Consider the following 14,481-nt stretch of genomic DNA (forward strand, 5'->3'; position numbering starts at 1 on the left):
AATATGGATCTTAAGTTGGCGAGACGTGGAAGCAGCAACCCTGCTGTAGTTAGTTTATAGCATAACGTTAGCATTTTGCTTCTGCAATTCAATCAACTTAATATTCACTTGTCCACTAAAAAGACAACATTTCTCAATATTTCACTTCCTTCCATGATCCTTTTAGGCTGTGCAGGTTCTATCATATGTCAAGGTCTCTGTCAGAATTAAATCCTCTGTCACTTTTCAATGACAGCCGACTGGTAAAGAGATTGTCAGAAATACTTGTATTGTCCATCGCAAAATGACTGCATATGGTTATTAAAAGCAGGTGTTTGTCATCAAAGCAACAAGAAAAAAGCTGCATATCTTGATGTTCAGGTCTCTGAACACTGAGGTCTGTGAACATGAGAAAGTGGTCAGCTCTTTGTACCATTACTCTCCTAAGTTAAATACTTTTTTCTGTTCAACATTTAAAATAAACGGAAGTATTGGGCTACTTTTTCAGTAACAAAATATTGCGCAACACATGTTTGAGGATAATGTCCAGTGAAACCATTATTGTCCTCATGAGTAACAGTTTTTCTACAATTCTGTGTGTGTATATTGTCCAGATATACCATTGTGGTCCTCATAACTCAGGGACTTGCTGTGTGTATGGGTAATGTCCAGCTAATCCAGAGGGGTTCTCATAAATCATAATTTTGTCAGGAAACGCCCACTCCCGCCCAGTCCCGCCCCCATCCTCACAGTCCTGTAGAATTTCAGGTCTACAGATCTCTACACTCTTTTACCAAAACTGAATTCTAAATAGCCAGAAATGTAGCTGAATTTTTTATGGTCAGTTCAAGCACTCTGCTGTCTCTCTACGGCAAAGGGAAAGGTGGGTCCCCATAAGTCAGTGTTTGAACTGGTACGAGGAAAAAGTCCTGACAAACCACCCATACCCGTGTGGGTGTGGGTGTGTGAGTGTGGTGTGTGTGTGTGTGAGAGACAGATGATGTGGAAGGCAGAGTAGCTTATCTGACATCTAAATGTTGGAAAATGGCACATTCTAGGCTGTGAGCTCCCCGTTTGAGCGACTGACTACTCCTTTGCTATGTAGCATCGCATTGGGTATGGGCTGAACTTGTCCTGGAATGGAATTTTCCCGGCCATTTGCCTAGGAGGCCTTAGCAAATATGTGCAGAAAAGGCATGCAAACTGCACATTTGGCCCACATTTGGCCCGGCCAAGTGGAAGGCAATTTGAAAGATGTCCGCAATGATAAGAGCAATGCGTATACAACGTTTGTTGCATATTAGATATGCGAGTAGTTTGGAGTAATTTGCGACATGTAAGTCGTCAAAAATGGTATATTCTCTGTTAGCTTACGACCGCCCCGGTTGAGCTAGCAACTTTTTTACTCCCATGGCTGTGGATATGGTCTGATCTGGTCCAGGAATGGAATTTTTCCGATCATTTCCCTAAGAGCAGTGTGCGAATATGTGCTCAAAATGCATGAAAAACGGCCATCTTTCAAAATTGCCATTTTTGTGGGGGGCGGGGCTAATGAAAAGCCATTTGAAATATGTGTGCCATCATAATAGCAATGTGTATACAGCGCTTCGTGAATATCTGGAAAACTATATGCGAGTAGTTTGGAGTCACTTGCGACATGTAAATCGTCAAATATTGTACATTCTCTGTTAGGTTACGTTCGCCCCGATTGAGCTAGCAACAGTTTTATTCGCAATTTAACATGATATTGGATATGGGCTGAACTTGTCCTGGACTGGAATTTTTCCGATCTTTTCCCGAGGAGGTGTTTGCGAAAATGCGCTTAAAATGCATGAACAATGCCGATTTTTCAAAATGGCCACCTTTCTGGGGGGCGGGGCTAATGGAAGCCATTTTGAAATATGTCCGCAATTCCATGAGGAATGTCTGTGGCAAGATTCGGGTAGTTTGGAGAAACTATATGTGACTATCGCACAATAGGGGGCGCTACTGAGCTGGTGTACGGTTTTTTTTTTTTTTTTTTTTTTTTTTTTTTTTTTTTTTTTTTTTTTGTGTACTGTCTGGAGAAGGTCGTGGGCTGTGACGTGTGTTCCAAGTTTTGTGTCTGATATTCATTTTAGCGATTTTGTGACATTTAAATAGTCCAAAATTGTACATTCTCCGTTAGCTTACGAGCTCCCCGTTTGAGCAGTGAACCATTCATTTGCAATTTAGCATCACATTGGATATGGGCTGATGTTGCCCTGGTTTGGACACAATAGGGAGCGCTACTGAGCCGTATTTGCTAAAACGTATGATTTATTTCTACAGTCTGGAAAAGGTTGTGGGCTGTCACGTGTGTTCCGAGTTTAAAGGCCGTAACTAATTTTAACACAAAGTTATGTGTCAGTACGTGTTTTTAACCCTTCGATTTCGAGAAAAAAATGAATAGAACACGCCCACATTTTTAATTGGTTACAACACTTGAAATCTCAGTTTATACTCATCCTGCCAGTATATCTGACAAAATATTTGTATTTCGTCCATCCGTTCTTGAGGTATACATTTGTTGTGTTTTTGGCGCCCCCTATCGTCCAAAATGAACATGCTTTTTTGTGCCTATTCCCCAAGACAGACTGAAATCCACCGAAATCTGTGATATTTGGATACATTTCGGATGAATTGTGAGCATTTATGTCTAGGCCACACCTTTTTGCTAATATGTTTCGATGGATGTCGGCCACATTTTTCCAAACTTCTTGGTTATTTTCTACGGTAATTTGTCTGACCCTCCACTGACGCTGTACAATAAGTTTGGTGTGGAAAATCAAAAAATTGGAATTTATGTTTTTTTTGAATTTTCACAGGTGGCGCTAAAGATCAAGTTTTTTTTTCAAACATTTTTCACCCGTCGAATCCAGAATTTAACATTTATCACCCGTCCTGCCGGCGTTGCCAAATGTCGCTACACGAATAGTGTCGTAACCCCCTCAAAAACAGGTTTAAAGCGCAGAGCAAGAAGGAAAATAATAATAACTCTACCAATTACAATAGGTCTTCGCACACTTCGTGCTCAGACCCTAATAATAATAGCAATAACTAGAGAATGCAATTCCTGAAGAAATTGCTAGTGGGAATGCTTTATGCTGAAAAGCTGACACTAAATTGCTATGCTGAAATGTAATGTGTAAGAAGAAAGTGAAGAATTTAGATTAAAATGAAATGTGTAAGAAGAAAGTGAAGAATTTAGATTGAAATGAAATGTTTAAGAAGAAAGTGAATAATTTAGATTGAAATGATACATGAACACTGGGGGCTTGAATGTGTGATAAGAGAAGAAAATAAAGTAAAAAGGCTTGGAAAAGCAGCAGAATATTTGAAATGCAAGCTTCTGAACAAACTTGATGGCAATTGATCTGTCGCCATGGCAACGGCATTTGATGACACTCCATAATACGCTTAGATGCGTTGATGGCTGCATCGTTACCAAACCTGTGAAGTTCTAGGCTGTTTGGATTATTTTCACTGAAGTTATGAGAGAACCGTGTTTCAAGGCTAGCATTGTGTTGCCATGGCAACGGCATTTGAAGAAATCTCAAAACTGTCCCATAGATGTCTTCACGGCTGGACTGTTTGCACACTGCTATCTGAAGTCTGCTGCTCTGAGCATCCCAGCTAGAAATGTTTGGTTCTAAAAACATTCTGAGAATGTTACAGTCATTGTTCTAGGAAGGTTTTCAGTGGGAAATTTTTGTTTGGTTCCCAGAACGTTCTTCTGAAAGGTAGGATAACGTTCTCTAAAAACATTCTTAAAATGTTTGGTGATAACCTTCTTAAAATGTTTTCGAAAACATTGTTAGAACATTATGCCCTACTATTCTTAAAACGTTTTCAGCAGAAGCTTTTATTTTGGTTCCTAGAATGTTCTTCTGAAAGGTAGGATAACGTTCTCTAAAAACATTCTTAAAATGTTTTTGATAACATTGTTCGAACATTATGCCCTACTATTCTTAAAACGTTTGCCAGAAGCTTTTATTTTGGTTCCCAGAATGTTCTTCTGAAAGGCAGAATAACGTTCTCTAAAAACATTCTTAAAATGTTTTTGATAACATTGTTCGAACATTATGCCCTACTGTTCTTAAAACGTTTGCCAGAAGCTTTTATTTTGGTTCCCAGAATGTTCTTCTGAAAGGCAGGATAACGTTCTCTAAAAACATTCTTAAAATGTTTTTGATAACATTGTTAGAACATTATGCCCTACTGTTCTTAAAACATTTTCAGCTGCAAGTTACATTTTTATGTTGCCAGAATGTTATTATTTTAGAGAAGGATAACATGGTTTATGTTAAAGAAATTATGCAAATGTTCTATGGTAACCATTTACTAAAATATGTTTACATTATTTGAACATAAAGACATAATATTCCTGTAATTGTTCAACTCAAAATTCCTGGGTAAGTGGACTGACCACTGTGGTCATTAGGATGATTATGATAGTTTACTTAACTATTGGAATTTGACTATTAACACATGTGAAAGGATGACACGGAATCAGCTGGTGAAAGTAACATTTGTTTATTACAAAAAGGGGAGCTGGGAGTGGAGGTTGGTGATCGAGGCAGTGGGAAACAGTTGTTCCAGGCTGGGTAGAGAGGCCTGGCTGGTCTTGGGAGTGTGGAAGGCCTTGGATTCCTCCTGGGAGAGACACAAAAATCAGTGTGAGGCAAAAGCAGGCAAAGTTGTCAAAGAATATGCTGGTAAAAAGCTAGAGCGGCATGCAACAAACCGTTCACGGCAACAATCCGGCAGGGAATGAGTGCAGGCTGCAGGCTTTCATAGTGTGGCTGACGAGCAGGTTGCAGGTGTGGTTGATTGGAGATTGCTCCCAGCCATGTAGAGCATACCAGCAGGCAGAGAGAGAGACACACAGTAGAAAGTAACACATACAAAAACTAACAGGGGTTTCAGGGACGGGCAGTGATAGTCGGTCCGTTCTTCTATATGTCTGTCTTTGGTTTTCTAAGTGTTATTCGATCCATATGACAATAGAGATACGTATGTGCATAAACAACAAAAACACTTGGGGTATAATGTTCGAACAATGTTATCACCAAACATTTTAATAATGTTTTTAGAGAAGGTTATCCTACCTTTTCAGAAGTAAATTCTAGGAACCAAAATAAAACTTCTTGATGAAACCATTCCTAGAACAATGAATGGTAACATTCTCAGAATGTTTTTAGAACCAACAATGTCTAGCTGGGAACTCAGACAGGCCTACGCAAACATGCATTATCATGAATTATGCGCTTGTTTTTTTCTAAAAAGGAAAATGCGGTGACATCAGATTTCTTTTAAACATCCTTTTCAAACAAATGCAACAACTTTGTTTTTTAAAGCGCACTACAAATAAATCTGACGTTGACCATGACCCTGTTAATATTTCGCATCACAGGAACATTTTATAAAAAAATAATAACCTCCTGAAAACATTATCCAAATGTTGCTTCCAAAATGTTCTTTTTTGGTTATCATGTAACATTGAGGAAATGTTCTATAAAAGAACATCTTTAATGTGTTACCCCGACAACGTTCAAAACACATCCTTAGAATGTTGGAGGCAAAACATTCCACCTTTTTTGACTTACCACATTAAAGGAACATTTTATAAAACACTTTCTGTCATCTCAGGCCTCAATAACATCCTGAAAACAATTTCAGAATGTTGCTTTGAAAATGTTCTTCATTTGTTATCATGTAACATTGAGGGAACGTTTTATAAAACACTTTCTGTCATCTCAGGCCTCAATAACATCCTGAAAACATTTCAGTATGTTTCTTGGAGAATGTTCTTCATTTGTTATCATGTAACATTGAGGGAACATTTTATACAACCCTTTCTCTCATCTCAGGCCTCAATAACATCCTGAAAACAATTTCAGAATGTTGCTTTGAAAATGTTCTTCATTTGTTATCATGTAACATTGAGGGAACGTTTTATAAAGAACATCTTTAATGTGTTACCCAACAACGTCAGAAACACGTCCTTAGAATGTTGCAAGCAAAACGTTCCACCTTTGTTAACATATCACATTAAAGGAACGTTTTATAAAAAACTTTCTGTCATCTCAGGCCTTAATAACATCCTCAAAACATCCTCTGAATGTTGCAGTTAAAACGTTATGTCTTAGTTAACCTTAAACCTTATAGGAACATTATTTGAAGAAATAAACATCCTAAAAAGGTTCTTTGAACATCAGATTAAAACGTTTCTTTAGAACCTTGTTAGAACCAATAGGTAACGTTCGCCAAAGTTGTGAGAACATTCCCCGCTAGCTGGGATGTCAGTTGGAGTGATGACTTCATCGTGTTCCATTACACAGGTGTTTATAGTTGAGCTAACGAGCTCTATAGAGATCAAAGGCTTCATTGTTCTGAATGAGAGATAAACCTCTTACGTGCGAACGTTTTGTGAAGCATGTCAAGGAAGTTGAGTATCTGAAGTGTAATTTTTGTGTAGTTTCGGGTTAATAATGTGGCATTTTTGGCAGTTTAACTAAAGGTGTGCGGCTGCTGCCGTGAGGAAATATCTGCCTGAAATTACAATGGGGTTTAATGGAGGAATGTTGAACGTTTTTGTAACTCCATGCCCTCAAAAAGCATTTTGCTTAATTATTTGTCATTTTTCAAGCTACGAGATGTTTTCCTACGTTTGTAAATATGTCTCAGCAGTGTAGGGTTTGGGAATTATGGCAGTTTAAAAAAAATATATGAATGCGAATTTCAAGCTGTCCTCCACTCTAGCTGTGACATCACACACTCTAGTTAATGTTAAAATGTGAAGAAAACCTCTAAAACAAGGTCTGAACAATGTTTAATATCTCTAAAAGTAAGAATCAGATTTATAAGTTGTTTTACACAAATAATGTCAGACAGATGTGTAACATTTTAAAGTTGGAATGAGGTTACAGAGTGAAAGTATGAATGAACAGTTAGCAGTTGAAGTTGCATGAAGATTTGTTGAAGTCTGAAGATTTCCTCCATTGACTTCAATGTTAAACATTTGATGTATTATGGGATGTATCTCTGGAATTATGAAAGTTTTGAATGAGAAAAGTAATAGCCACCGATTCCCGACCAAGCTGAACGTTTTGATGTGTAATAATAATAATAATAAATGGGATTTATATAGCGCTTTTCTAGACCCAAAGACGCTTTACATTATGAGTCAGGTCGACAAACAAAACAAGAACAAAAACACAAACAAAAACAAAAAACAAAACAAAAACAGAAAAGCAGTCAGGAGGATGTTGGTTCAGAGTGGGGAGGGGCGGGTTTAAGGGTAAGCAGAGTTGAAGAGGTGGGTTTTGAGACGGGACTGGAACAGGGTGAGGGAATCAGACTCACGGAGGTCTTGGGGGAGGGAGTTCCAGAGCTTTGGGGCTGCCACAGAGAAGGCTCTGTCCCTGAAGCTCCGGAGTTTGGCCTTGGGGATTGAGAGCAAACCGGCTGAGGTGGATCTGAGGGACTGGGGTGGTTGGTAGAGGATGAGGAGGTCAGTGAGGTAGGGGGGGGGCCAGATGGTGGAGGGCTTTATAGGTGAGGACCAGGAGTTTGTAGTGAATGCGGTGTGAGACGGGAAGCCAGTGGAGTTCTTTGAGGACCGGGGTGATGTGATGCCATGATTTGGTGTGGGTGAGGAGTCTGGCGGCTGCGTTCTGGACACGCTGGAGTCTGTTGAGGGATGTTGTGCTGATGCCGAAGAGGAGTGAGTTGCAATAGTCAAGGCGGGAGGAGATGAAGGCGTGAATGAGTCACTCAGCTGCGGGGCGGGTGAGAGAGGGGTAGGGAATGTTCCGGTATTTGGACAAAATTAACATGGGATCACTCCGGTCAATGTACGTACTTCGTCTCACTGGAATATTAATGGCCAGATTGAATACAACATCGACCCAAATTCTCCGGTCAATGACAGGAGAGTTTTGAAAGTGACAAAACACTGTTCCACACATTTAAAAACACTTAATCAATGTTTACCCAGGATCCATGCACCTTTCCTGGCTTGTAAAATGTGGTGATGCGCCCTGGAGGTAGCGGGCAGGCTCTGGCCGTGGTGCTGAACCCCAGCCTGTCTATGTGGAATACAAAAACAAACAAAGACAAACACCTTTAAGGACACCAGGGGCGTGAGGTTCTGGTTCTGACGGTGTGCATGGAGGGGTTTGACCTGGCTCCCTGACACAATGCACATAGTTTGGAGCTCGCTGGGGTCCCGCATATGCTTTAATCACACTTTTGTCCATTTGCCTATCAGTTTGTTAACGAAGTGGACAGAGGCTGTTTTTTGCCCCTAAAAGTGACTTTTAATGGTGGCTTTTGCATTTAAATGATGGCTCTTATCATTCACCAGGGTCCCCGACACAATGCACATGGTCTGGAGCTCGCTGGGGTCCCGCATATGCTTTAATCACACTTTTGTCCATTTGCCTATCAGTTTGTTAACGAAGTGGACAGAGGCTGTTTTTTCCCCCTAAAAGTGACTTTTAATGGTGGCTTTTGCATTTAAATGATGTGTCTTATCATTCACGAGGGTCCCCGACACAATGCACATAGTCTGGAGCTCGCTGGGGTCCCGCATATGCTTTAATCAGGCGTTTTAACACTTTTCCCCACGAAAATGATTTTTAATAATTTTTTGGGGGCTATATAAATCAAATTCCGGTTAATGCAGAGCACAATCGTATCTTTTACTATTTTAATGTATTTGCATTATATATCTTTGGGCTATAAAAGCGACATATTTGGATGACTTTGTCAGTTTATGGAGCTTATCCCACAAATCCCGGAGGATCCGGGCCAAATTTGGGAGCTCATAGGCGGCCTGCCATAGGCCCCCACCCGTGGAAAGAAAAGAAAATGAAAGAAAACGGTCAATTATATGTTAAAATAATCAAAAAATGAACTTTTAAAATTACAACAGAGAAGGGGCTCAGAGAAGGGGCGAAGGGGCTCAAGTGTTCGGCGCTTCGGGACGAAGCCCCGAACACTTTTCCCCTCCCCCGTTGCAATGTACAACGGAGAGGGGAATCCAGACTTCCCCTCCTCCGTTGTAAAAAACCGTTCATGTTTTCCAAGCTACTGTCTGCACGAAATCGGAAACCCAGTTTTTGAGAGGACTCAGAAAAAAAACGGCTGTGTAACTTCATGGAGGAATTCATCCGCTGTATGTGCACTCTGGCTCGGATACATTTTGTTGCCCGGAGAACCCCCAGCATGGTTCTTCCCAAACTTTAAGTTTTTGAACTGAGCTCCGGAGGAAGGCAAGGGGAGTTGACAGGGGACTCAATCCGCCTCATGAGGCACTATTCTCGGATACATTTCAACACTTTTAGCCATTTTTGATGGTTCTCCAAAAAATAACTCTGACTTTTTCAGAGTGTGGAGGAATGCGAGGAGAGTTGACAGGGGACTTTACCCGCCTTATGGGGCACTATTCTCGGATACATTTCAACACTTTTAGCCATTTTTGATGGTTCTCCAAAAAATAACTCTGACTTTTTCAGAGTGTGGAGGAATGCAAGGGGAGTTGACAGGGGACTTTACCCGCCTTATGGGGCACTATTCTCGGATACATTTCAACACTTTTAGCCATTTTTGATGGTTCTCCAAAAAATAACTCTGACTTTTTCAGAGTGTGGAGGAATGCGAGGGGAGTTGACAGGGGACTTTACCCGCCTTATGGGGCACTATTCTCGGATACATTTCAACACCTTTAGCCCTTTTTGATGGTTCTCCAAAAAATAACTCTGACTTTTTCAGAGTGTGGAGCAATGAAAGGGGAGTTGACAGGGGACTTTACCCGCCTTATGGGGCACTATTCTCGGATACATTTCAACACTTTTAGCCATTTTTGATGGTTCTCCAAAAAATAACTGACTTTTTCAGAGTGTGGAGGAATGCGAGGGGAGTTGACAGGGGACTTTACCCGCCTTATGGGGCACTATTCTCGGATACATTTCAACACTTTTAGCCATTTTTGATGGTTCTCCAAAAAATAACTCTGACTTTTTCAGAGTGTGGAGGAATGCGAGGGGAGTTGACAGGGGACTTTACCCGCCTTATGGGGCACTATTCTCGGATACATTTCAACACTTTTAGCCATTTTTGATGGTTCTCCAAAAAATAACTGACTTTTTCAGAGTGTGGAGGAATGCGAGGGGAGTTGACAGGGGACTTTACCCGCCTTATAGGGCACTATTCTCGGATACATTTCAACACTTTTAGCCATTTTTGATGGTTCTCCAAAAAATAACTCTGACTTTTTCAGAGTGTGGAGGAATGCGGGGGGAGTTGACAGGGGACTTTACCCGCCTTATGGGGCACTATTCTCGGATACATTTCAACACTTTCACCCATTTTTGATGGTTCTCCAAAAAATAACTCTGACTTTTTCAGAGTGTGGAGGAATGCGAGGGGAGTTAACAGGGGACTCAATCCGCCTTATGGGGCACTATTCTCGTATACATTTTTTCATTTTCACCCATTTTTTATGGAACTCCAAAAAGACAAGTTAGTCTTTTTTTTCCCTTCCTCTTCTGATTTCTCACTGATTGAATGGCAAACGCGACCCGCCATCGGAGGGGCTCCGCCGGCCCGGCCTCGTGCCGGTGCTCTGGCGGTCGGTTCCTCCGAACTGCGGGTTCGACTCTGATGGCCGGGAGGGACGAGGGAAACGTCGGGGGGGTCTGCTGGAGGCTCCTGCTGGAGTCTTGCGTTCACTTGGACCTGGCTCGAAAAACTCAAAACCCTGACTCCAGTGCGGTGTTGCGGCCATGCGCCTCCGGGTACCAGACTCCCCTGCCTCCTCCATGTTGCGTGGGCTGCGTGGGGGTAACCCTGCGTGTCCGTTACCCTGCGTGTCTCTTACCTCCCAGGCCGACCGATATGAAGCGTTTCCAAGACGAACCGTCTGACTCAGGGGTCCCACCACGGGTTCCGTAGCGGGGTGGAAGTTCCACCTCCCCACTTCGCCACGGAATGCAAGACAAACACCTGTTTCTCTCATCCTCCACTGTGGCATAGCGGCCTTAGTCGGCTGCGGCATTCAGCAATTGGCCTTGCTCCGGGCACAGGACCCTACTTCATCAAACTACCTGTTTGTCCAAACTGCGGGTTTGACTCTGCTCCTGGGAGCGCATATATGCTTGTCTGCAAAGAGGGACATGCCTGGTCCCGCCCAGGTGTTCTTCTACGGCTAGTGTCCAGCCAGCTGCGGTATCATCAAATTTGACCCGCCATCGGAGGGCCTCCTCCCCGGGTCCAGCTTCCGGTGCTTGGCGGTCGGTTCATCCAAACTGCGGGTAATCCTGGAGCGGACAAAGATATGTGTATTTGCCTGAAGGATGGAAATAAACAAAGAATGATATTTTACAGGACATGACGGATATGTGTTTTTTCCAGGCTTTTTGGAAATAAACCAAATGTGATTTTGCAGTGCATTATATAGGTCATTTTACCCATGTGATGTTGTGCAGTACATTACTGAGCTCATTTAACGATATGGTCTACCAGGCGAAGTGGGATGCTGCCATGTCCCAACTGGTCTCCGGAGGAATATAAGAAGAGTTGACAGGGGACTCTGCCCAGTGCTCATGAACCAAATGAGGGGTGTGTTAGAGGGGAAGGCTCTGGCTGTTTCTGCAGCCTCTGCATCTACCTTCTCTCCCTACCCCGATACCAGCGCGTGCCTGCTATAAAAGGAAGTTGCACGGGCTCTCACTGCCACTAACTCTGAGCCTGGCTCCCGAGCAGCACGTTCTCCCCGGCAGTCCGCCAGCAGATGAAAAACACCCACCTCTCCGCCTCTTCCGAGGGACGAGGGAACCGCGCGGGGGGGTCTGCTGGAGGTTCCTGCCGGGTGCTCCGTACTGAGTTTCACCGGGAACTGGCTCGAAAAACTCGGAACTCTGACTCCAGTGCGGTGTGGCGGTCTCGCCCTGGCCGTCCACCGTGCGCCTCCGGGTACCTGACTCCTCCGGGGGCAGGTGCGAGGGGTTCAATGCACCAAATGAGGGGTGTGTTAGAGGGGAAGGCTCTGGCTGTTTCTGCAGCCTCTGCATCTACCTTCTCTCCCCACCCCGATACCAGCGCGTGCCTGCTGTAAAAGGAAGGTGCACGGGCTCTCACTGCCACTAACTCTGAGCCTGGCTCCCGAGCAGCACGTTCTCCCCGGCAGTCCGCCAGCACCTCCGGGGGCAGGTGCGAGGGGTTCAATGCCTCCTCCCCCCGCTGCGGCGAAAGCCGGAGCGGGACGGAGCGCCCGGAGGTACTGTTATCCCCACGTTTTTGTACCCAAAACTGTCTTGTGAGCTCGTGGCAGAACCATGAAACAAAAAACAATCAATGTATCGGACCCATCACCAGCCCCGCGTTGGTGCGGAGGTGGGACCATTTTAACCAGGTGGTAACCCAAGTCCTCCCCTTGGTCCGTGTTCCCTGCATTGAAGCATCGGACCCATGGTTGCAATCACCAGTTGGCTAACGCATATAAACGGAGAAATAGAAAACCATTTAAATAGAATTCATTGTGTGTGTTTTTGGCAGGATGTTGACCGAATGCCCGGTGTGCAGTCTCCGCTATCTGGCTTTGAATAAGCACCTTAAGCACAAACATGCAGTGCGGAACCTGGAGGAAAGAGGCATCATTCTTAAAATGGCCAGTGGTAGAATAAATGTTCGGACCAAACCCTTTCCCATCACAGGGTGTTCGTATGCTGGGAAGAAACTACACCGTCATGTAACTCGTGACCACCCTGAGTTCTCCCGAGATGAGGCACATCAGGTCATGGCAAGGCTGAAGCATAGTGTGGCCATGCAGTTGCTCCATGACCTCCGAGAGACTAATCCCATCATTGGAATGGCTACATTATTGGATATAGACAATGAGGAGGAATACCCGGTGCACCCTCCACCCTTCTCCCCACATACCGAGTGTGACGAAGAGGACTGTATGCAGGTGAGGCTGGACAATGTGGCATTGAGGGCTCAGAAGGATGCCCTCATTGATGAGGTGAAGACCCTGCGCTCCAGGCTAAAACAGGGTCTAAAACCCAGGAAGCAGAATGCCACTGCTGCTCTGCTTGAGGAAGACGAAGAATGTATACGATTTAAGGGCGTAGCAATCCCAAGTACCCCCGACATGAACTCAGTAGCCTCCGGCAGCAATACCCCTCTCAAGACCCCGGTGAAGACTGTCATGCGGTCCATAGAACCCTCTGCGAGTGAGACCCCTCTCAAGTCTGGGATGCGGTCCCCAGAAGCCTCCGGAAGCAAGACCCCGGTGAAGACTGTCATGCGGTCCGACAAAGCCTCCGGTAGTGAGACCCCGGTGAAGACTGTCATGCGGTCCCCAGAAGCCTCCGGAAGCAAGACCCCGGTGAAGACTGTCATGCGGTCCGACAAAGCCTCCGGAAGCAAGACCCCGGTGAAGACTGTCATGCGGTCCCCAGAAGCCTCCGGAAGCAAGACCCCGGTGAAGACTGTCATGCGGTCCGACAAAGCCTCCGGAAGCAAGACCCCGGTGAAGACTGTCATGCGGTCCCCAGAAGCCTCCGGAAGCAAGACCCTGGTGAAGACTGTCATGCGGTCCCCAGAAGCCTCCGGAAGCAAGACCCCGGTGAAGACTGTCATGCGGTCCCCAGAAGCCTCCGGAAGCAAGACCCCGGTGAAGACTGTCATGCGGTCCCCAGAAGCCTCCGGAAGCAAGACCCCGGTGAAGACTGTCATGCGGTCCCCAGAAGCCTCCGGAAGCAAGACCCCGGTGAAGACTGTCATGCGGTCCCCAGAAGCCTCCGGAAGCAAGACCCCGGTGAAGACTGTCATGCGGTCCATAGAAGCCTCTGCGAGTGAGACCCCTCTCAAGTCTGTGATGCGGTCCCCAGAAGCCTCCGGAAGCAAGACCCCGATGAAGACTGTCATGCGGTCCGTAGAAGCCTCCTGTAGTGAGACCCCTGTATGCCAGAAGACCCGTGCGTCTGTCTCCAATAAGCTGAAAGCTAATCTGGCTAAGGACTGGCCCTCTCCCCAAAATCAATGGTCCACTGGGAAGGGACTGCGGAATACCATGCGTGAAATCACGTTGCCTAAAAGCATGGAGACGTACATTCAGACATACAGAGGTCATTGTGAGGGTCTCGCACCGACAGTAAAACGGAAAGAGAATTGTATGTCCAATGTCAGCCGGATAAAGAACTTCATAGTATTCATGGCCCATGGTGTTGACCGGCTGTCAGACTGGCTGTTTCTAAAAGACACAAAGAGGGTCCGTGGCTGGAGCAAGTATATTTCAGAGTCGGGCCGGACAGTCACAACATCGCTGTTGTTCCTGAAGACTGTGAACCATTTCCTGAGGTACTTGTCTGCATCAAAGCTCCGGGGGTGCAGGCTCACCCAGTCTGATATGACCCACATCATCAGAGAGGTGAAAGCCAACATTAACGATTTGAAAAAGTCTGTCACTCTCCA

The sequence above is a fragment of the Notothenia rossii genome (genome assembly GCF_949606895.1).
Source record: "Notothenia rossii genome assembly, chromosome: 4".
Lineage (NCBI taxonomy): Eukaryota > Metazoa > Chordata > Actinopteri > Perciformes > Nototheniidae > Notothenia > Notothenia rossii.